The sequence below is a fragment of the Protopterus annectens genome, chromosome 5.part1 (genome assembly GCF_019279795.1).
Source record: "Protopterus annectens isolate FY-2018-M chromosome 5.part1, PAN1.0, whole genome shotgun sequence".
Lineage (NCBI taxonomy): Eukaryota > Metazoa > Chordata > Ceratodontiformes > Protopteridae > Protopterus > Protopterus annectens.
Window position 1 is genome coordinate 315,380,652 of NC_056736.1, and position 21,963 is coordinate 315,402,614.

Here is a 21,963-nt window from a genome sequence, read left to right on the forward strand (position 1 = left end):
CCTTTGGTATGTACCTAACCAGACATTTCCAACAACTGGAACATCCAAAGAGGTTTCTCACTAAAAGAATACAGGGTTAAGTAAAATGTCCTATGCAGACCACATCAAGGCTTTAACCCTGTATTATGCCTCCTACAGGCTTTTGAGGGGAGATCTTTGCCTGACATACAGGGCATTGTCAAGCAACAATATGATGGACCTCTTGCATATCCACAAAACAAACAGCACCAGAATTACCAGTTCTAAAGACCTTGCCTGTGCTTTTACTCCATCTCTGTAACAGGCTCCCCATCCATGGGAAGCAGAGTTCCTCCCTAACCCAATTGATGTGCAACTTGGACACTTGGACGGGGAACAGAAAATTCATCCCTGGTTTGGCACCTATGTCTCTGACATAGGCAGCCTGTAAATGGTTCATCTCCCAGACCCTAGCTTGTAAATGTTTCATTTCCAAAGCCCTTATCAAGGGTATCAGAATTTGTCAGATATTTGGGATGCATGGCTACGCTTAAAAAGGCCCTTATGGTCATTAGCCTAGTAAACATCTCTGAACCTATAGGTCTTGTACTGCTGGCTGTGTATGGTTTGGTTTAATTATTTCTGACTCTTTAACTATAATGACTAGTCATCATCTCCTTTCATCTGATTACATTAGAGGTCACCCATGGCAGATCATTGGTCCGCAGAACAAGTGGCAGTAGATTTTTGTGGTGTCGAGTGGGCAGCTTGGTGCCCAACCTTCCTCAGAAGGCACACGCATGCACACTCACACCTAGGGCCAATTTAGAATGTTCAGTCCACTGTAGCATGTCTTGGAAATGTGGGAGAAAACCGAAGCACTCTGAGGAAACCCATGCAAACACAGAGAGCACATGCAGACTCCAAACAGAAAGCACCCTAGCTGAGAATCGAACCAGAGAAACTCTTACTGTGAGGTGACAAGGCTAACCGTTGCACCATTGTGCCGCTCAGCTATAAAGACTAGTCTGCTGGAGTTTTTCAAATGTTAAATGCTATTCATCGTCATTGTAACATTGTGCATACAACTTTAGTAATACACATATGCATGTGCATACTTATGTGAGTAAATCTCAGTATTATAATTGATAAACTATACTTATGTAAAAGTAATGTGTTACTTTTGTTAGTAAGTAGTAATAGTAATATATTACTTTTTCAGAAAAGTAATATGTAATAGTAATATATTACTTTCACTGAAAAGTAGATAGTAATAGTAACTTATTACTTTTATAAGTAACTAGAACAACACTGGCCAGCAGAAGTTAGGGGAAGTAGCAGACCCCTCCTTTATTGATCACAGTAGAGAGACCAGCAACCCATCCCTACAGATTTCTCTGGAGCCTGGAAAGAGCATGACATGACATTAATATACAACCATAGCAATGCTTCAGTATTAAAATCGGATCTATAGATTAAAAGAAAAAAAAAAAAACACTTTGCCCAAAAAAAAAAAAAAAAAAAGAAAAATCTATCCTCTTCCCCTGAACTCCCACAAACCAAAAATAAAGCATGATGTTCCTTTGTTCCTTTGCAAAACATAAATGTTGAAGATGGCAAGAGCACAGTTTCCAAATTTTGATTCATAACAGTGTATTATTTTCATAAGATCAAATGTACAGGTTATAGCTTTGCTAACATTTTTATTTACTGGTTTGTTTCCATAGAAAAGTACATTTATCCAATTCCTTTTAAATCATTTTTAAAAATTAAGTATATGTGCCATTTCAAACCAGTTATTTTTGACAGGTACCAATAAACCACAGTTATATGATGATAGAAAAAGTTTTGGCAAATGAGCCCATATTTCTAACACAATAAATGAAACCTGAATCTACTGCAAAACACAATATGATGCAGACTGCAACACAAGCTACAGAAACACACAGCAAAGCAAACTGATGATAAGTATGAAATATGAGTATAAATATTGGTCCCTATTGAAATGCCAGCACTCAAAAATGTTGAGTGCTGACAAGCCAGAAAAAAAAGCAAAGTCCCAGAGGGCGAATCTACAAAAATAAAATTGCTTTTCTCCTTTAATCTTCTTTTTTCGGGGGAGGGGGGGTTGTAGTCCCGAACATGTATATACGAAGGAAACTCTCTGAGAAATGACATCTCGGGTTTAGTATGTGTAAGACTATTATTTTGGAAATTCAGTCTCTGCATTTTGGCAATCAGTCTAGCAGGCCCCAATAGTTCAAATGGTTATCCATAAATCCAGTTTGTGGTAAATGAGTGCTCTGGTCTAACATGCAACAAACTGTGTTTTAAAAATATTCAAACAGTTAAAAATGTTGATTTACTAGTACTCCCCCATCCCTAAAATTAAAAAAAAAAAGAGTCCTTATACACCATCTAAGGTATAGCATTTTCAAGATTTTCTTTTTGTTTACTTTTTTTTAATTAAATCAAAATCAAGTAGCACACTGTAAGCTGGTAACTTGTCCGACCACTGTGAGTTTCAAAGTAAAAGGCATAAGAAACAGGGACTAGACCGAAAAGATTGATTCAGAGATGCGTTGTGATATTACTCCACAAAATGATGATATGGTATTAAACTTAGTATTTTTTTGAAAACATACGAACAACTTCAGGTAAGTAAAACTGAAAGGACATACGCTGTATGTGGTTTCATTGGGAGCTTTGCCAAAATTATGTGTCAGAAAATGGTGACTGGATTTTTGTAGAATAATGCTGACTTTTAGGTAGTGAATTGGGAGCAGAGTGTGGCACAGAGGTGTAGAAGTCACTGTTGCTGCCGCATAGTGTTTGCGTCTTCTTCTGGTTCTGAGTCGGGACCCCTCTTTACTGACACTACATTCCCTCCGTATTTACATTTTCCTCTCACATTCCAAAGGCATGCTGAAGGTGAATTGGTAATCCTTCGGATTGTCTGTATGCAGATTGTGTCAGTGAGAGTGCGCATGCATCTTGTTATACTGTGTCATCCTATTCACATTAGTGTCTCTGCTTTCTGACCACTGAGTGATGGAATGCGTTCTGACTGCATCACAGCCCTAAAGTAGATAAAGCTGGTGTAGGAGAATGAATGAATCAATAAGGGACGGTACAAAATAGAGTAAGATGATAAATGGAATCAACTTTGAATTCAACATGATTAGAAGGGCATCATAGGATCTGTATAGAGTATGGCTACCGATGTTTCTTGTAAAATGTGTAAATGTAAAGCTGGGTTATTTCATGTAGTGTGTGTGTGTGTCATCCCCAGTGGTTTGCCAGCCCGTATATTGAATAATTTCTATTACCCTCTGAGAACTGTGATAGGTCTGGATCCCCTATCACTCAGTACTGGATTAACCAGATAATTGGAGAAAGAACAAATTGTTGTTTGATGTAAACAGAGGTGACAACATGAAATTATCAATTCAGTTATTGTTAGATTTTTAACTTCAGTGGCCACTTGGACATTGACAACTTAAACTGTTAGAATGATATGAACAGTTGTGTGCATTGTAAAGAGTACATCTTATGATTTCATTCTGTGTGTGTGGGGGGGGGGGGTAGTACATCACACTTGTACTGTTCACAGTTATGGTATCCAGAGGTACAACTTAAGAAATGAAGGGATCTCAATAAATATACTACAAGGTCTACATATTTAGATTTGCATGAAGGAATGCAAAAGGCATGCACTGCATGTGTGACACTAAGGCCTAAATGCTATTGTTATATGGCTGTAATGTAAACTGTAAAATAGAAAAACGTAAAAAATGAACCACAAACTTTGAAACATAGAAAACCACCTGGACCCAGAAGACAGGAATGGAAACCGAACTTAAACCACTTGTGAAACTTTATTTTGTCTAACATCTATCGTAAACAAACATTTTCCAATTCTTACCTCCACTTTTCAAGTTGGCATCCCCTACATCAAAAGAAATCCGTAGTCAAGGGCTGACTGGTTTGCTTACCCAGAATGGTATCTGACAATGATATGTTTCTTTTAGAGTGTGGTAAGTTAATAGACATGTTCTTAGCTAGGGGATACCCTGAAGAATTTTTAGTGGACATTAGAATGGAAGTGGTTACTGAGAGAGAACTATGCTCCTGTAGCCTTTGAGTTCCCCATGATCAAAATAAGGGGAACAGGACGTCTTTCATCTCTACTTATAGTTTAGACACTCTGGCTGTCATTGATAGTAACAAGAACTGGAGGTTATTTTTAAGTGAAGTTTTGTACAAAAAAGACAAAACCTTCAAATATTTGTTGGAAAATGTGATGAACAATAGAGAGATTTTAGGTAAAATGGGTAACTACAAATGTGGGGCCTGTTCACAGTGCAAATATATTATTGTGGGTGATATTTTTATTCATGATGTAAAATATGTGGCTAAGGCTCCTTTTAATTGCACTTCAAAGAATGTGGTATATATAGCTCAGTGTCAAAATTGTCCCTGTTTTTATGTTGGAAAAACCTATAGGAGGTTGAGGGACTGAATTTACAAGCATTTTTTAGACATTAAAAAGGGAAACCAGCCAGTGCTTTTTTAAAACATATTTCAGCGAATGCAACTCACAATTTTTGTATCTTTGTTCTTGATTACCTTAAAAAGGATCCTCAAGGTAATATTATAGACGGACACCTCAGTGTTTAGGAACTACAGTGGCAGAAATGCCACAGTACATCCTGGGTTAAATGAGCCCTGTTCTTTGTGTCCCATTTTAAAAATAAGACATTATGAAGTTAAGTAAATGATTCAGCATGTCTTTGTTAGGTTTTATGAAATTGTTTATATTTTGAGTGTATTGTTTTAAATAACGTGTTAATACATAGTCATGTGATATTTTGTAATTGGTGTCCCAATTATATAAGCTAGTGTTGTTTTTTTAATTATTTAGTTCTGATGAAGTTCCACTAAACAAGGAATAAAAGCAGTTAACTGGTAAAACAAGTCTGACAAGTGATTTAGGTTCAGTTTCCATTCCTGTCTTCTGGGTCCAGGCGGTTTTCTGTGTTTCAAACTTTGTAATTAATGTAAACGCTGACAAAAGACTGGAAGAAGTCCTCTCAAATAAGATTGTGAAACTGGAATTCAGCATAGAAGGGTATACATTTCTTTAACTCAGTTGAAAGAGGAACACCTGTTATGAAATGCATTTCATGGCCAACAAAAAAAAGACCGAAGTCTGACCATAGTAATCATGGTGAACCAAAACTTTAAAGGTGCCAAAGTACAGAATTTAATAGTAATGGCTGGTACTAAATATCTGAAGCTGAAAGGAGAGAAGGAACAACATTTTTGGTTCACTTATGTAATTCATTTTATTGTTTTGCCTCACAGATATAAAGATTAGTATATTTAATTAATTTGTTGGGAGATGCTTTGCAACCTCTTGATTTTCTTGAAATTAGTTTGTTCAACCACAGTGAAACTTTTCAAGTGACACTACCGCTAAAAGTAAACACAAAATAAAAATAGCAAATATATATATATATATATATATATATATATATAAAATCTGTTAAAAACAGGCAGCTGACATTGACATGCAGATGGATGATTTTTTTTTTTTATTTGCTGTGACTGCACATTCATTTTCCTGTATTGTGAAAGACAATACAAAAGTAGGCAAAACTGTACTTGCTGATGATATTTTATGTGCAGGTTGATGGTTTTTGAAGGTATGGTACTTTAAGTAAATATTAGGTGTCTGAGCTATACATTATATTTGCTTTATATTAGAAATGATATTACGCAGAGATCATGTTTTAAAACTCATCATATTGTTATGTTTCTTTCTAGAAAAGAAAGTAGGCATCGACAGCTATTGGGTGAATATCACTAGAGTTGGAAAGAACAACTGTCATGTTCTTGGCTTGTGCATTTTGATGCAATTATGGCTGTGAAACCGCATTTTTCATGCTTGCGTCTCACACTTCTGACAGTGTATTTGGACAAAGCATTTTACTGCAGATGGCAATGTAATACATTTCCTGTGTCTAGGTTTAAAATACCATTTACTTGGATGTTTAAAGATGATTCCATTGCTCACACTGATGTTATATTTTGAGTAGAATATATGTTACCTGCTGTGGTATTTCTATGCCCACTTTAACAGTAATATGTCAAATACAAAAAAATAGTCACTTCCCTTCATCCATAGCTTTGAGACCTCACTAACAAGAAAGGAATAGCTACCAAGATACTGTTAGAAATTATAGCCTCCTACACTTTTATCTCCCCAGCAACTCACTTAACCCATCCTAAAGAGCACAAAAACAAGACTTGTCAAAAACAGTATATGCTCCCTAACTGTCAAAGGTACCATTTTGTAGAAATGATCATACTGCAACACTAGCCTTCAGTGAACAAAGCTAAATGAAACGAGGCACAGGAAGTTACAGTTTAATACAGTGAAATTCTCTGTATTTCTGAAAATTCTGTTTCTGCTTGCATTGTTCAATGGACTGTTATTTGGAGTAGACAGATGAAATGGCTTTTTGGAGTGCTGTGATGCACTCTGGAGGCAACAGTTCTGTTAGGGTGAGCACCCCAATAAGCACTGTGATTATTCACATAGGGAGCAATACAAGTACCTAAATATCCACAAGTCTGTCCAACATGAATGCGTTATTCTTTATTATACTGTTTGTACCTGTATCATGCTTGTATATTGTAATGTTTGTTGGTTCATTTTAAATTGGAAAAAGCCACTCATTCTTGTGCTGGTAATTTCCTGTTCTATAAAGTAATGTCTTTATTCTAAAATAGTTTACCTGCTGTTTTATTGACATTTTATTTCACTGGGACTTTTAAAAGTATGAATATTCAGAAGTACTGTATGTTATCACTTTTTACTAATAGCAAAAATGAAGTTGTTGAAATGGATTTGCACTACACAGGTTAACACTGTTTCGTGGGTTAATAAACGTAAGCTTCCTTTATTGAGTGCCATGACTGCTCTTTAGCTGAGATATTTCATGCTGACATTCTAAAGTACAGCAACAAAAGACATGCTGGGACAGTTCTATGTGTTGGACTGATGCTGGTAAGAGAAGGAAGACTGTTCCCTTTCAAATACTTCTGAACACTGTGTATCATTTGCATTTAAAACTTCTGTGCTTGACAAATGAAAGTTTATATTAACATGGAACACCAGCTACATAGATTTTCTTATCCATGCACAACTTAAGGTTTGTATTTTTATTCAACATAATCTTTTATTAAGGAATTATAATCAGCAGCTTCATGCTGTAACAGACAAAAATATGCAGCTTAGTGGCAATATTAAAGTAAAATAAAACTCACACAACTGCCACCCAGGTTAATTACTTCATTGATAAAATGTCCGTAAGAGTTGACCTCATAGTCGGGGATCTCAGAACATATATCTACAGTAATCTGACCTTTGACCAACATTTGGCCAAGATAGTAAGAAAATTATTCTGTGTTATCCAACTTATAAGTAAGGGCATAGCTCTCAACCTTCCATCTCCAAAATGAGGAACACTGACCCGTATAATGTGGAACAAAAGGGCAACATGCGGAACACATACTGATGGCTTACTAGCAACTTCAGCTAGGAGGGTCATAGGATGGTTAAAATATGCTGGTTTTACCTATAAAGAAGATCTTTTAATGAATTAATATGATTAATTTCTATTTACCATGGATTTCACTTAAAAAAATTCCTACCACTGCATGTGTTGCAGACCCTTTCAATGTGGAACTTCGAGGAACATGAACCTTTTAAGACCCCAAATGAGGTACGTTCCTCGTAATGAGGTACACTTAAGAGGTATGAGTAAGGGTTTGGCATTCAGGTCCAAGGAAGCCATAGTGCCACTTTATTCAGCCCTTGTCAGACCCATAACCAAGTATAATGCTCCCTTCAACATGTACTTGATTAGACATATTCAACAGCTGTAACACCCACAAATGTTCTTTACCAGGAGACTCCAAGGTATAAACACATTGTGCTATACAGATTGCCTTAAAACCCTATTTCTCTACTCAGTTTCCTACAGTTTACTGACAGATTATCTATGCATGGCATATAAGGCATCTCCTGATCTAGCTCTGACGGACCTTTTGCACATCCACAAAATAAAAAGCATCAGATCCACTAAATCCAAGGATTTAAATTTTGCTTGTGACATAAGACATGTTGGAGAGACAGATATATCTCTTAGAGGAACAGGCTCACCATTCCATGTGACACGGAGTTCATCCCTAACCATATTTATGAGTAACCTTGACCAATGGATGGGAAATTGGAAATTCACCGCGGGTCTTGCCCTCCCGTATCTCTGATAGAGGCAGGCAGTAATGCCCAAACTAACATACCCCCTCCACACACACACACACACACACACACTTTACTTCTAGAAACTTCCTAACTAACGTACCCCCTTCAAATAATGCTCATTATATGTAGAGAGACAATTGGCTTGGGTTGCAAAGCTAAGTTTGTAAAGGCCCTGGTGGTTGTTAGCCTAGTATATAACTATAAGTATAAAATAAAACACACGCAACTGTAATCTATGAAAGTTAGCAAGTTCTAAAGGAGAATCTAAGCACAATTACTATCAAAAGAAATGCACACTGTTTAATTCATTGTGTCTTCCAATTAACAGAAAAGGATATCTATCTAAATTTCACACCCAGAATGAGAAAGAAAATGGATCCACAACTTTCATTTTTCCAAAGAGAAAAAAGTTAGTATGCAAATTCATAGACTAGGTTCCCATAGTTTTATACATACTGTAGCAAAATAAAGGATGGATACAAGCAATATAATGTGATCTTGGACTGCTAGGGGAGATGTAAAAGTGTACTAATCATGTAATATATGATTTAAAATATAATGTTCCCCTGTTTTTAAACAGGTGGATATAGACTGATGTTCTCAGTTTGCTGTAGACAAGGAAAACATTTTTATTTATTTTCTTTCTCTATGCATAAAGGTTAGAAAATTGAAAGCATAAAAACTGTAGATCTCTGGTATTTCTAAAGAGCTATTCCTTGCATGTGTAAAGGTATTATCTATTTTTACCTTTTCCATCAGATGTCAGCATTTGCAGATGGCATGTCTACAGATACAGGAAATTTAATGTAGAAATAACTGAAGAATATACTGTAAGGCATATGTATACAAAACATCGTGATTAATATTTAAATGGGAATTTATAGAAGTTGGGTGCCATGGTTAGCTTTGTCACCTCACAGCAAGAGGTTCTCCAGTTCGATTCTGTGGTGCCTTCTGTGCGGAGTCTGCATGTCATCTCTGTGGTCATGTGGGTTTTTCTCTGGGTACTCCCAACATGCAGTAGGTGGATTGGACACTTTAAATTAACCATAGTTGAGAGTGTGTGCATGCGTTAGTGGTATGAATGAACTACCGTGGCAGGGCTAGCCACCCGGCAGTGTAAAGCTTAGCTCGAGATGATTGTCACTGCAGAAGTGACACCCCGACCCCATATGCAAAATGGGAAAAGGGGTTGAAGATGGATGAATTGATGGCTTCTACAAATTATCAGTGCAAGGCTACGTAACAGTTTCAAATGAACACTCAGCTGTGTTTGTAGCGTACTGCCCATATGCCACTTCAGATTGGTGTAATGATTAAGGTGCTTACCTTAGAAGCACAAGGTGCAGGGTTTGATTCTCACATGGGGTAATTGGCTAGGCTTAAAATGGCCCATTAGGGCAGTTAGCCTAGTACTAAGCTATGAGTCTATGAGTCTATAAATTACTTCAACTAAATATTACAAATTCTAGTGCAGGCTATAAGTACATCATTAATTCTGCAAGAAATGAATAAAACAATAACAAAAAATACACACCATTTTTTAAATTATACTGCAACTTATTACATTTATAATGCTGTTTTAAGTAATTGCAATACCAAAACATATTATTGTGCCTTCTTTATTGTAAGAGTTAAATAACAACCCAAGTTGTAATTATGTACTCTTAAAGTAATTGTGGAGTATTTGCTTTTTCATCTTTAATGTTAAATATCAAATGTGTGACTGCACATTCCAGTGGTCGGTTAATATTAAATAAGAAATGTCACTTAATTCCAGTAACCATTGTAATTTTTTTTCTGAAATACAATAACTAAATAAAATAAAATAATGAAGTCTCTTACCATTCTGTTACCGCATATTTTGTAAACTTTTTAGTATTCATGAAAACTGAGTTGAGATAAGCATAGATTAGGAGAAACTGTTAGCACTATTCAAGGTTGTTTTGAATTAATGTTTTGCAAGACAATATTTGTTTTGACCAAAAATGTTACAGGACTCTGCTTTTTATATGCAATGGTGTTTCAGACTCTGTGATTGGAGCAAATTGACACAGCTGATGTATATACAGAGTTTACTAGTAATATTCCATTGGAGGTGAGGAGGGGTTTGGATGGCTTTTGACATTCAGGTGAATTAAAACAAAAGCTTATTAAATGAATTACTAGCTTTGGACATCTGCACTGAGTACATAGGTTTTGTGGTAAGAATTTATATCTCACTTGCTCTGTAGCCTGTTCTGAAGGGTGTTTTGACAACTTTTGTGCATTTTTCATGTGCAGCTTTTCAAGGCTTCTACATGCATCCTACCAGTCCTTGTCTAGTCTTCCCTTCAGTAAAGCCTATGGATTGCTCCCCAACACCCATACTTTGTTGTCTTGGAATCTGGAATCTAGCAGTGATGCATATAAAGGGATGCGACCTGTGGGAGAAGACCATCCTTGTGTAGCAGTAGCTATGCATATATGTGTGTGTCAATTAAGTTTATACAGGGCATGATGGGGACTATTTTCAGGTGCAGCCTATATTATAACATTTTTTTATTGTTATATATTAAGTTTGTATTCTTCTCACAGAGCTGTTCTCCTTTCCAGGTTCTCCACAATGTTTGTGTCACTTAAAGGTGCTTACATAAGACTCCTTTCTGTACCACACCCTGTGACATTTAGTAAGTCTTGGTACACCTGTCTGTAATTCTCCTTTTCTTCACCACAGATTCTGTCACCATGAGTATTGCTTTGCTGAAGCAATTTTAATTATCTGTTTTTGGACACACACACAAAATGATGTCCTGCATTTATTATTATTTTATATGACACTTCAGAACGTACATTTGATTAAATCTAGACATTTTTTCATGCTAAGAAGTGGAAAGATGTTAAAATGCCACCCTTCAGGGCCAATTATGTTGACCATTCAGTCAGCGAATTTTCCTGACATGACCGGCCTACTCCAGCACTTACATGTGTGAGAGAAGTCTGATACTTCAGTACTGCTTACTGATGTCAGTACCCACGTTGTTCTTATACACTGACACTCGAATGCTTATACTTCAGTCTTCTAGAATATGTCTTTGTCTATTCTGTGGTGTGTACCATCAGGATTTATTGCAATTTAAGGGCTCTCCAACCTCGTAGGAGGAAGGTTTTCAGTATATTTCATTTGACAACTACAATGACTCTGTTTTAATTCCAGAAAATCTACTTTCTTAGAAAATTCCGTACTGCATTTAAACTTGTATTTCTTGCATCATAATCTCTTTGTCTAATGATTCAGCTGTTTCACATTCTATTATACTGAATTAATTGCTCAAAATAAATTCAGAAGTACCAGCTATATAAGATTTCCTTTATCTTCTTACATATCCAAAAATCTCTAATCTTTTTCAGAATGGGTAGGTATTAGATAGTCAAATATGTAGCTGTTTATGACACTATTTTGCTGAAAGTTTCAGGATCATATGCAGATCCACCATTTTTCCAGTAGCAGTTAGAGAATATACAGCGACAAACCCAAGAGGGTAGGATAAGCACATTACTGAGTGCTTTTTATTGAGAATATTCAAGTCTTCTCTCGTGTGCTTTAGGAAATTACTTTAGTAATTTAAGTACCTTTCTAAGCATACAATACACTGTTAACCACATCATGGAGCTGTTTGCCCACAATTCTGCCCTCTACCTTACTATTCGGTATACCTTTACTCTATTGGATGGTAAATGAAGGGTGCAAAACTAACCCATCTCGTGCGGTCACACTTAAGTATTCTATTTTGTATTGTTTATATCTCAGTATTGATACATTTAGTATATCTGTTCCAAATGTATTTAAAAATGTGATACCAAAATAAGAGAAAGAGTTCATTCTGTGTGTTTTTGCTTCATGATGATTTTAATCATTTTCTTTTTTTGTTTGTAAATCATTGATCTGAAGTAGCTAACTTCATTTGTGTAGCAACCTATGGGTATCAGATCCAACTTCGGATCCGAGCCGGCAGTTTTCAACAGCTTAGATCCGAGCTCCTAGCTCCTCCCCCTACCCATAAACCCCTGCCAACCCTGACTGACCTCAGATCTAGTTTGCCGCGCTTGTCTTCAGCAGCTGGGTTTTCGAGCTCCAGGCTTGGTCGTTAGTTTGTGAGAAAAAAATAGAAAAATGTTATTCTTTTCTATCCCTTTAGTGTGAGTGTGGTGTGTTTAGATCCATTTGGTCTGTAAACCCTAGTGTTAACTCTATTTTAGTTATATTTTTTTCCCTCCCTCTTCCTCGCTGGTTCGTCAGGGTCTGTGTGCGTGTGTTGGGGCCTAACGAGTGTGTCCTCCTTAGCTTAAAATGTCTGAGGCCCCAAAACCAATCTTTTCCAAATGCACCGAGTGTGGCAATAAGCTTTCACCGGCTGATGGCCACACTCGTGTGTTCTGTGCCTTGGGGTTGGACACCTTTCCTGTGGGTGTTCCATCTGTGCAGCGTTCAACCCCAGGGCACTTAAGGACCGGAGATCCAAGCTGATCCTGGCGGGTCTCTTGCCCCTGGATTCGGCCTCTGGTACTACCGTGGCTTCTACCGCGGCTTCGGCGGCGGCCACTCCTGCCTCTCTCCCCCTGGCCGGGACTCAACCTCCCGCTGTAGGCCTGGAGGAGAGGGAGGCTAGGAAAGACAAAAGGAGGGAGAAGCACCACAAGCGGAGGGCCAAGGCCTCTGCGTCGGCCCCCCCCGGCTAAGCGGTCTTCTCCCTACAGGGCTTCCCGGTCTCCTCTCTCTCGGATCCGGTCTCTATGTTTTTCATCGGGTCCTGAGGAGGAGACCCAATCTCCTTCGAGGTCATCGAGGCGGCAATCCCGTCCCGCCTCGGTAGCCTCATCGAGATCCACTCGCAGCCTTTCTGATGCAGATTTGGACCGGATGATGCGAAGGTTCCTCCAGGCCCAACTGCAGATGGGGAGTGCTCCTGCCTCCCCTCCTCCGGGGGTGAGCTCGACCCCTTTCTTTGTCCTGATAGCTCCTTCTCCGTCCCGCTTCCCGGGTTCAGAGCTTTCGAAGCAGGGCAGCCTTAGAAGGGGGGGTGAGTGGCAGTGGCAGTCTCAGTCTCGGTGCCTTCCGCCTCTCCTCTCTCGAGCCTGTCTTGTCGTGCAGCGGGATCAGCCCGGAGCTGAGCTGAGCCAAGGGTTTCAGGGTTTCAGTATGCCTTGGCCCCATGGAGACGTCCGCCCCGTCCGTCGTCGATATCCGCCAAGCCCCCCAGCCCGTCTGTCCCGTCAGAGGTGTCCGGTCTCTCTCTGCTCCCTCTGGAGAGAGTGGCTCTCCGCGGTGGAGACGGAGGGGAGAGCCCCTGTCTCCAGGCCCCCCCCCCCCTCCACCTCTCACCACCTCCTTCTCATGGGTTCCTTTTCCATCACATCACCCAGCCCCAGGCCTGGGGTGCCTCCCCAGTCCCAGTCCCCTCCCCTGGACATAGGATGTCTCCTTTGGAGACATCCAGTCCCCTGTGGGTAGGCCCCATTGGAGCAAGGGTCCCCCGGTAGATGCCATGTTGGTGGCGGCCACTAAGAGGGAACTAGCTCGAGAGCCCGTCGGTCCACCCCCCGGGCAAGGAGTCCCGATCGCTGGACCGCTTAGGGAAGCGGGTGTTTAGTTCACCGTCCTTCTCAGTTAGGTCTTTGAACTATATGGCACACGTTATTCGATTGCAGCGGGATCTCATTAAGGAATACGCTGCATCGCCCCCGGAGTCCATGTCGGCGGAGGACAACAGCTGTACTCCACCCGTATGGCCACTCTTAGGTCCATTTCCAGTACCTCTATGCGGCTACTATCCCATGCCACAGAGGGAGCTGCTAGAGCCAGCGGAGCAGGCCTCGTCATGAGACGTCAGGCCTGGCTCCGGCAGTGTGATTTCGCGAAACCCTTTAAGGCATCGTTCACAAATGTCCCTTTTGATGGTCCTACCCTATTTGGGAAGACCGTTCGTGACACCTTGGTCCAGAGCGAAAAGGACGGGAAGACATTGTCTGCCGTTGGAGTCTGCTTATCTGCTCCCCAGAGATCCTTCTCCAGGAACCAAAAGGGACAGAAGAAGATGTGGTTCTGGAAGTCGCAACAGTCCCATCCCGCTCCGGATCCCCAGTCCTTCCGCGGCAGAGGAGGACAGGGAGGACTTCACCTTAGAGGCAGAGAGGGCCCGAAGACAGAGAACCCTTCTCTGACCGGCCCACGCAGCAGCCCTGAGGGGCTGCCCGACTGGTCCACTGTGGAGGCAGTTGGGGGACATTTCTCGAGGCACCCCGCAGCTTGGGAGTCCATCACAGCAGACCACTGGGTGCTTCGCATCATATCCAGAGGTTACCAGATTCCTTTCTCTTACCCCCCCTCTCTTCCCCAAGCACCTCCCCGATGTTCCACCCGATCAGAGGGAGGCCGCAGCTGCGGAAATTCAGCAGCTCCTAGAAAAAAGAGCCATCCAACACGTCCCCCCAGACCAGCTCGGATCGGGTTATTACTCCAGGTTCTTTTTGGTGCCAAAAAAGACGGGGGACTTAAGGCCAATCCTCAATCTCTCCCTCTTGAACCTGTCAGTAACCAAAGAGAAGTTCCGGATGGTCACTCTTCAATCCATTCTCCCCCTTTTACAGGAGAACGATTGGATGTGCTCTATAGACCTCAAGGATGCGTACTACCACATTCTCATGGACAGATGATCCAGGAGGTTTCTCCGCTTCTGGCTAGGGGCCAGTCATTACCAATTCAGGGCTCTCCCCTTTGGTCTCACCTCAGCCCCCAGGGTGTTCACCAAAGTGTTAGCAGTGATAGCGGCCCACCTGAGGCTCCAGGGAATTCAGGTATTTCCGTACCTGGACGACTGGCTCCTTACCGCCCCGACAAGGCATCTACTCTGCACAGCCAGGAACTATTTTCTTCCCATTGCTCCCTGGCTAGGGATCACAATAAATATGGACAAATCTTCTGTCACCCCAACTCGGGTCATAGATTTTATCGGGGCCAGGTTAAACACAATCAATCTTGTAGCCTTCTTAACCCCAGAATGACTTCGAACCCTGAGGCTTCATGTGTGGGCCATCCTTCTATCTTCAGCTCCTCCTGCGGAATTGGTCCTGAGGGCTCTAGGCTCAATGGCAGCGGCAATCAACTTATTGCCAATGGCACGTCTGAGCATGAGGGTCTTGCAATGGACCCTCCAAGTCCAGTGGTCTTTTCGTCACTACCCGCTGAGTCATCCCATTCCCCTCAGCAGGGCTTGCAAGAGGGCTCTCGTATGGTGGCTACAATCTCTGGACCTCCACACGGGATGCCCCTTCTCTTTGGCCCCTCCCCTTGCCACTTTGACCACGGACGCCTCTCGCCTCAGGTGGGGGGGGGGGCACTTTTCAGGCAGGACTGTCCAAGGCACGTGGAACAACACGGAGACCTCTTTGCATATCAATATCCTAGAGATGAGGGCAGTGCTGTTAGCGTTGCAAGCACTTCAGGACCTTCTTCCTGTAGGGACTATTGTGATCCAGACGGACAACATGTCGGTTGTCTGGTACATCAACAAACAGGGGGGAACCAGGTCTTTCCCACTCTGTCGAGAGGCCATGAGAGTGTGGGAATGGGCGATCTCCACCAACCGGTTTCTCATTGCAACGCACATTCCGGGACGGTCCATCATCCTGGCGGACAGACTCAGTCGCACCATCCTTTCCCCTTACGAGTGGTCTCTCAATCCACAGGTAGCGAATCAGATTTTTGCCAAGTAGGGGCAGCCCTCTTCCGATCTTTTCGCCTTTCCTTCAAACACCAAATGCAACAGCTATTTCGCTTTAATTCCCCAAGTTGGGGAATCCCCGAGAGACGCTCTGGTGCATGCTTGGCCTCCCGGTCTGCTTTATGCTTATCCGCCTCTTCCCCTGATGTTAAAGTTTCTACAGAAAGCCAGTCGGTTGGGGAGCAGGATCATCCTCATTGCCCCATTCTGGCCTCATCAAACCTGGTTTCCTTACCTTTGGTCTCATCTGGTGAATCCTCCTTGGATTCTAGATCCCCTCCCGGATCTGATTTCCCACCCTCTGGGTCTCCCAACCCCGAACCTGGTCAGTCTCAAGCTCACAGCTTGGCTGCTCCAGTTCCACTCGTAGCTAGGACTCCCGGCATCTCTTCCCCAGTCAAAGCCATTCTAGTAGCAGCCCACAAGCCTTCTACTAGGAAGATTTACAGTAGCAAATGGAAACGTTTCTCGATTTGGGCGGAACGTCAAAACTTGGATCCCTTCACAGCTCCCTTACCTGCTGTGTTAGACTTCTTATCAGGACTGTTTCACCAGGGGGCTAGCTGTTCCACCGTCAAGGTTCATCTAGCAGCTATCTCTCACTACCATGTCGGACATGATCTGCGTCCTTTGATCACTTCAAAACTGTGCAAGACCTTACTGAAGGGCACCTTCCTGCTCAGACCTCCAGTAAAGGAAGTGGTACCTCTGTGGGATTTGACATTAGTGCTTCAGGCCTTGACAGCTTCCCCCTTTGAGCCTGCAGCTTCAGTGGATCTCAAGTACTTGTCTTGGAAGACTGTCTTTCTCGTCGCCATCACTTCGGCTAGAAGAGTTTCTGAAATTCAAGCCCTTTGTGTGAAACCCCCGTATCTAACCTTTCACAAGGATAGAGTTTACCTCAGGACCAATCCCTCTTTTCTCCCTAAGGTTGCTTCCGAGTCAAATATCAATCAGTCCATTAACCTGCCAGTTTTCTTCCCCAATCATCAGAACAAAGGGGAATACAAACTACACCTTTTGGATGTGCATAGACAACTTTGATTTTATATTCACAGGACATCTGGTCATAGGCAATCCGACCAGTTGTTCGTCTCCTTTGCCAAAACGAATTTGGGTAAATCGGTTATCTAAAGTCACATTGTCTCGATGGATCTCACAATGTATTCTTTTGGCTTATGAAAGTTCTGGTAGGCCCACACCTCAGGGAGTCCATGCCCACTCTACCTGATCTATGTCTGCCTCTGCTGCCTTTAGATCCAGGGTATCCTTAGATGATATTTGTTCGGCTGCCACTTGGGCCTCATCTCATACCTTTATCAACCATTATAAACTGGATATTATCTCCAGAAGGAGAGCATCCTTTGGCTCTGCAGTGCTCTGGAACATCCTTCCATGATGGCCGCCCAAGGTTTAGGTAGCTGGGGACTCTGTCCCATAGGTTGCTACACAAATGAAGTTAGCTACTTCAGATTAAGAAGTTATGTACTCACCATAACATTCCATCTGAGTAGATAAATTTCATTTGTCAGCAACCGTCCCCCCCCTCCTTCCCCCTGACCTTTGATTGTTCACATTTGTTGTCTTCAGAGATGGTCTTTGATATTGATCTATCTTTAGCAGTTGCTGTTTTAGGGGCAGACTTGATCTGAGGTCAGTCAGGGTTGGCAGGGGTTTATGGGTAGGGGGAGGAGCTAGGAGCTCGGATCTAAGCTGTTGAAAACTGCCGGCTCGGATCCGAAGTCGGATCCGATACCCATAGGTTGCTGACAAATGAAGTTTATCTACTCAGATGGAATGTTATGGTGAGTACATAACTTCTTATTTTTGTTTATTTTATATTTATGTATAAGTCACGTTTATCCATGAGATGTTCAGTGTTTCTTAGCTGAGTTTGCAGAGTTGTATAACATATTGAATATAGAAGGAGTTCTAGATAGGAAATGATCAGTATAACCATTTAGCAAGTTTTCTGCATGTTTTAGTGTGTGTGTGTGTGTGTGTGATTACTTAATCAAAAATATCAGTTGTTCATTTAATTGGAATAGTGTGACACAGCAAGAATGTGCAATTGTGGGGAGAAGGAAGTTTCTGTTTCCCCACTGCTGTGGAGTCATGGAGTTAGTATATTTAGAGATGTTGGGGGTGTGTGTGCAAAAACACTTTCCGCGCCTACTTGTTGAATGTCAGGAAAAAAATGGATTTTGAGCACTATTTTGAAAGACAATGCAGTTTCCTTTCTGACACCATTATTTCCAATATATTTTGTAATCATATGTTGTTTGTAGTAATTCTGACCTGGACACAGTTTTTGTCAAAGTGCACAAAAATTATACTGAATTTGCACAGAAACTAAGGCATCTACTTTTATAATCTACTGTAATGTTTGCCATTTGGAGAGTCAAAATAGATTCTGTAGATAAAAACAGTTGTAATTAAAATTTGAGAATGTACTTTATGTATTTCTTCAGTTTCATGTATCACTATCTGTAAATATGTATGCATAATGTTTGTGATTTATAGATATATATATATATATATATATATATATATATATATATATATATATATATATATATATATATATATATATATATATATATATATATATACATATATACATATACATATATACATACTATCCTTTCAGTAAAGTCAGACGGTGCTTGATGTAACTTTTTCACTTATTTGTATCATAAAGTGGTCTAATAGGTATATGTACAAATCATCATGGAACGATCTGTTAAGATGATGGGTCTGTACATTTGGTGATTTCTTGTCTTTACATTCACATATGTTAAGATTGTAGTCCTGTCTATAAATCTATAGATTTACTGAGCTGAACCCATCCCTTATATTTTAAGTACATCCCCTGAACACAATTTTCAGTCTTCTTTTTACACCTTGTTTTGTCTCTACATTTAGTCAAGGGCCTTTACTGTCTCGACCCCATTAAAAATTGTAGCACTGGCCTTTACAAATCATTGCAGAGTGCCAGAAAGAGGAGCATGTTCTTATTTTTCACAGTAGAATGTTTGTATATACTAGACCACATGTAGTTAGCGGTAATAAATATTTGTGTAAGTTTAGTTTATGTATTAAAGTGTGCACTAATGAACACGTCAAGACTTTGAGGAACATCATAACTCTAGGAGGAGCAAGGCATGCACCAAAGGCCAAAGTCATAGTGCTGTGCCTGTAACATAGAGTTTGAGACTTGCTGTCATGCCAGGAGGCTTAATAAATAACACACAGAGATGAGAGATGTGGTTTGTACTCCATGAGATCTGCCTTCCATCTGATTGATCCAGAAGAAAGGGTGCACCGCCACATAGCATTCTAAAGCTATATGCCAGTATATAACATCCACAGTGAAAGTTTAGAAAATAAATCTGGTTGTCTCTGACTTAACATGTTTTATAATAATATAATCCAAAATGAAAGTATGACCACCAAAGCTGCAGGTTGAAATAATTTATTCAAAGCCAAAGGTCTCTGAGTTGTCAAGTTTTATAATAATGTAATGCCGCAGTGGTACGGTGGTAGCGTTGTTACCTCACAGCAAGAGGTTCTCCCGTTCGATTCTCGGATGGCTTGGGAGTGCCTTCTGTGTGGAGTCTGCATGTCCTCCCCGTGGTTGGGTAGCGTTCGAAAGACATGCATGCGTAAATGGGTGTGCCTTCATTGAAGGTTGGGCGTCGAGCTGGCACCTCTGTGTTTCGTAAAAATCTACTGCCAATCATTAGCAGACCGGAGTTCCGCTGTGGCGACCCCTTACCGGGGAAAAAGCCGAAAGACAAACAACAACAATCCAAAATGAAAGTATGACCACCAAAGCTACAGGTTGAAATAATTTATTCAAAGCCAAAGGTAAGCGCTTTCGTACAAAACTTCATCAGACCATCGCTTACCTTTGGCTTTGAATAAATTATTTCAACCTGCAGCTTTGGTGGTCATACTTTCATTTTGAATTCTATTCATCTCTTGGTGAAGTTTGGCTTCTCTTGGTGGTGCATATTTTTATTTGATTTTTTATAATAATCACTGTAAATTAACCATACCACTATGCATGACCTCATTACATTAAATATGGGTTGTAGGGCATATTGAAGAAGACATTTTTGATTTTGCTTCTGTTTGAACAGGAGTTCTGTAATATTGCAACTCTTTAGTCATTTGAAACTTTTTAAACTTTGCAGCAGTTTTACTATATGCAGAAAAGTCTCTCTTTAATTCGGATATCAGAACTTCTTTTCTGTGATGGTTCTTGCATTATAGCTTCATTTTGAGATACAACTTCAATAGTTGTTATACCAATAGAGTTTCTTTTTTCATGCAACTTGACTAGTTATGACTGACAATTATGGATGTTTTATTCTCTAATGTTTGTTTTGTTGTATTTAACTTGTGTAAATGTTTATCATTTCATCTGTAGAGATTACTGTTTTCCTTATGCACTAAACAGAATCTTAATTTAGTTGCTTTTCCAACTATTTCAGCTTCATGATGCAAACTTCTGCATGGTTTCTGGATTTTTACATCGTCTCCAGCTTGTAAACATAGTAATATTCTGCATTTTTGACATAGTGCTATTTCAGTTTTGACTAATTTCCTCTAGCATTTCCTTCCCTGTTTTGGTTTTCAGACGTCAGCAATGTAGTTAAAGTAGGCAGTTTGCTTTTAATCCTCATCCAGATGAGTTGAACTGGTGAGTGCCTGCAATTGTGCATTGCTGAATCCTAAAATGGATGGTGACATTCCTTGTAGTTCTTGCCATTCATCTTTCTCATGAGATCCTATATTGTTAGGATAGTTTCTCCACTTGCCATTGAACCGAGGACACTGCAGACTAGTAGCTACATATCTAAATTCCCAGTTGGGTACAGTTTGTCTAAATTTCTGACCTGTTTTGTGGACTGTTGTCAGATATGACATGGGTATCTCCAGTCAAAAGAATATAGAATTGTTTGAATTAGTGTTTTTATATCTCAAGCAGACGTCAGAAACAGAAATCATTTGGTAGACAGCAAATGCTAGAGAGCTACTGGGAAAGAGGTAGGTAAGTGGTAGCATGTTATTTGGGACTGTAATGAGCTAGCAGATTTTTTAAAAAATTCCCTTCAGAGTATTTTGTTAGAAATTTTGGGTGAGGAAGTGATATTAACTAAGAAATTTATTATTTTGAGTAGGAATATAGGATCTCAATTGTCCTTTGCTCAGTCTGTGCATAACAGGGAATGCAAGACCTGCAGCAGTTAAAAACAAACAAGCAAGTAAATAAAGAGAAAGAAATAGAAATCCCATGGATGCATCTAGATTGCCTGGAGCATACCATGAGGGGTCATGCAGCATTAGTGTCATTGGTAGCCTCATCATGTAAAATGATTGGCAGTCTATGCAGCTGCCCTAATTTAAAGCTTGTGGTACATTTGCAAGGTTAGACACTGCAGTACTAAACAGGACAAGTATAGGGACGAGGACGGAGATGTATGGTTTCTGAATCACTGATAAAGACAAAGCCAGGTAAAGCTATCCACTCACTGAAACATGCGAGACCCTGTGATGTATAGGAGTTGTGAGGAATAAAGGTTAGTTATCAAGTGCAGTTATGAATATAGCAACACTTAATTCTCTGTCACATATGTTATACAAGAGTACATGAACACATACAGACTAAGAAGAAAAAGAGCTGGTCACATCTGTGTGATCAGATTGAATGTGCTATTGTACAACCACAAAAACAACAACAAAAAGCTAAAAAGCAGTAACTTATCTATGAATTTTCCTCACTGGTTATTCTGATGCCTTGTCCTCCCAGACAGACTGCATCAGCAGGATGGACTCAATTCTCTGTAGGTGTAACAATGTGGTAATTATTGTCTTTCAATATAACTGTCCCAGGCATTGTGG

At 40.5% G+C, this 21,963-nt stretch overlaps 1 protein-coding gene across 3 annotated transcripts in view; it reads left to right on the forward strand.

Moving 5' to 3' along the window:
* The window catches only part of ABCC4 (ATP binding cassette subfamily C member 4), a 2,616,332-nt gene that overhangs the window by 391,135 nt on the left and 2,203,234 nt on the right, over positions 1-21,963 (forward strand). The window lies entirely within an intron of this gene.